Raw genomic sequence first — 3,231 nt, 5'->3', positions numbered from 1 at the left:
CTGTTAATATTGGTAATAACAGCCCAGGTGTAGGCAGGACTCTGAGGAAATGGGAAAGAAGACAAGTACTCAGAGCAGAGTGGAAATGGGAATTGCAAAATGAAGGATTTTATAGAGGGAAAGATGAGGAGAGGCGCTAACAAAGGCAAGAGAAGAAGAGAGGAGGAAGTAGAGGAAGTACCAGTGCGGAGATGCAGAGAATGGAACTGAATTGAAGCAACATCGATGGTGCTTCACAGTTTAATCCTGGGTAGTTTCTCCACTTGAAGAGATTTATCCATCCAAGCCATTTTACAAGCTCTTTTCTGTTTTCTTGTTTGATTTTAGGGTAAGATCAAATTACTAGGAGTTTTCCAAGGCAAAATGTTTTAGCCTTGTGAGCAGCATATTGAAGAGAATATGATTTGCTTACATCAGTATCAGTGGAGGAAACATTTTTTCCCTCTGTGTTGGCACCAGAATGACATAGGCTGAGTAACCTTTCCTAGACATTGTAAACTAGCAAATCACTCCAAAACATGCCCAATAGCCTTCTAACTGATACAGAAAATAAATACTGGGTAAATGCAAACTTCTTTTTGGCTTGTCATATTTTAGGACCTCAGGTGCAGGAGGAAGTCACAATTAGGTAAATGGGTGGAGAAGGCTCAGTCAGTGTGGTCTTTATTTAGTTAATATTCTATCAGTGTCCTACATCTATCAAAACACCACACTTAACTAAAATCTAATTAGAAGAAGAAATATTTGTCTACCGGTATAGCAGAGGGAGAGGCTGAGAACAGGAGAATTGACCAGTTGAGCTGGGTTAACTAATAAAATATCTTGATTTCTTCATTTTATGTTTATCTATCAGTATTAAGGTATGGATGGAAGTTTTTGAAGGATTGTAGTAATGTTACTATCTTAAGACAGAAGTCAAACATTAACCAATTAATCAATATATGTTTCTTGATTTCCCAGCATATATTAGACTAGCTATGTGAATAAGGGCATTGTAAGTACCTATAGTTTAATTTCAGTAGTTAGAGAACACAAACATTCATAAAAGGTGACTAAGAAAACAGAACCCCAAATACAATTGAGTTGTCCTAATAAATGTTTCCTCAATAAAGCTGCTTCACTTTTACCATTAGAAAACATTTAATTTGTACTGGTGCCTGGCATTGAATCATAAGGACATGATGACTGCTCCCTGTGTGTCTCATTCCAAAGTTGGTCAGCAAAACAGACACAGTGGACACATGAACACGTGTAACATAGAAACACATTTATTCAGGACTCTTCAAATGGATACTTGGCCTGTCTGGGATGATGAATAGTACTGTTAGAAGAGGATGGTCTCTCGAAGAGAATGGTCTCTGAAAGATGTTTTTCAGTGAATTCAGACAGGTTGGCTAATGCTGAGATGACCTGTTGGTAATTAATGATCATTAAAATGATGGTGAATGTTTTCAGAACCAAGAACATATTTTCTGGAATAATTGTGCCTTTGGCCAGAACATAAGAGGTGTTTGCACCAGTGTTTACTGGATGCATCCCCTGCTCTGATTCTCTGAGAGGAGGTGCATCTCCCCAGCACTTTCCTTAGAGCTGCAGCCACATCTTTATTCCTCAAACTGTAGATGAGTGGGTTGAGCATGGGGGTGAGGATGGTGTAGAAGGCCGACACAACCTTGTCTTTCTCTGGTGTGTGGTAGGAATGGGGAAGCACATTCGTGTAGAAGGCTGCCCCATAGAAAATGCTTACCACTACAATATGGGAAGAGCAGGTAGCAAAGGCTTTGCGCTGGCCCTCAGCAGAGTTCATCTGATGGACAGTGAGCAGGATGCGTGTGTAGGAGACAGAGATGACAGACACAGGGATGAGCAGCATGAACACACAGCAGGCATACATCAGGGTCTCATAGAGCGATGTGTCCACACAGGACAGCTTCAGCACAGCTGGGATCTCACAGAAGAAGTGATGGATCTCTCGGGATCCACATTAAGGGAAACTCATGGTGAAGGGGGTCAGCAGGAATCCATCCAGGGAGCCACCGATCCAGGAGGCCACCACCATGAGCAGGCAAATCCTGCAGGTCATGAGGAGAGGGTACCTGAGGGGGTTGCACACAGCCACATACTGGTCATAGGCCATGAATCCCAGAAGGAGAAATTCACTTCCAATCAGGGTCAGGTAAAGGAAGATCTGAAGTGCACAGCCCAGGAAAGAAATGACCTTTTCCTCGGACAGAAGGTCTCACAGCATCTTGGGGACAGTGATGCAAATATAGACTGTGTCCATGGTGGAGAGCTGGCTGAGCAAGAAGTACATGGGTGTGTGCAGGCGAGCGTCCACATGAATGAGCAGGATCATGAGGGCGTTGGCCATTATGGCCACGAGAAATATGGAGAAGATCACGGCAAAGACAAGCCCAGGGGACGCAGGACGGGTGACGTGTCCCAGGAGGGTAAAGTCAGTGGAGTTCTGGGGAGCGGCCTCCATGCCCGCCTCACCTGGTAGCTCCTAGGGCTCCACAGGCAAAATGTTTGGGGGTTAATTCATAATCCAATATTTCAGGAGCACCCACCCAAAATGGCATGTCAGAAGCAATGAGGGAGAAAGGAAGAATCATTTTGAATCCTGGTTTCAATATTAATGGTCTCTGTGACTTTGGACAGATAAATTAATGTGTAAACTAACTCAGTTTTGTTACTGAAAGGCTATTTGTGGGTCTATAGCTCTGCAGGCTGGATGAGAAATGTAAATGTTGCTCATACAGCATGACTTTCAGAGTTTATTTTTATGCTTAACCACCTTCTATACCTTTTCATGATCTTATCAATTTAGACTGAATATTTTCTGAGGTTAATAGTGGCACCTTCCTCTCCATATTTCCCCCAAGTCACTGTTCATGGGCTGCTTGTCTTTAAATTGTTCTCTGCCATTAAGATAATTGCATTGTTAAGATCACACATAGAGACACACATTTGCGATCTCATAAATTGATAGAAAATAAGTACAGTACCAATAAATCCAGGTAAATGAAGCCTTTTTGGCTTCTGTTGTTAAACAGCTTTGTGCATAGTGGGACCATCAAGATCAGCAAAGCAATGCTAATTCAAATTGAGGGTCAGGGTGCAGTGGGCTGGGGACAGAGGTGCTGCCAAAGTGGAGGTTTCAGGCACAGGTCACCTCAAGGATGAGTTGGGGTGTTAGATCTCTAATGCGGATTTCCACAGTCAGACAGA

The 3,231-nt window shown here is 42.9% G+C and overlaps 1 pseudogene; it reads right to left on the bottom strand.

Moving 5' to 3' along the window:
• Positions 1–1,420: 1,420 nt before the first annotated feature.
• Positions 1,421–2,485, bottom strand: LOC118913007 (olfactory receptor 2T2-like; annotated as a pseudogene).
• Between the last annotated feature and the right edge of the window lie 746 nt (positions 2,486–3,231).

Source organism: Manis pentadactyla, chromosome 13 (genome assembly GCF_030020395.1).
Source record: "Manis pentadactyla isolate mManPen7 chromosome 13, mManPen7.hap1, whole genome shotgun sequence".
In the NCBI taxonomy this organism is placed as follows: Eukaryota; Metazoa; Chordata; class Mammalia; order Pholidota; family Manidae; genus Manis; species Manis pentadactyla.
The sequence above is the reverse complement of the archived record's forward strand: the minus strand, read 5'-3'. Positions and strand labels throughout refer to the sequence as shown.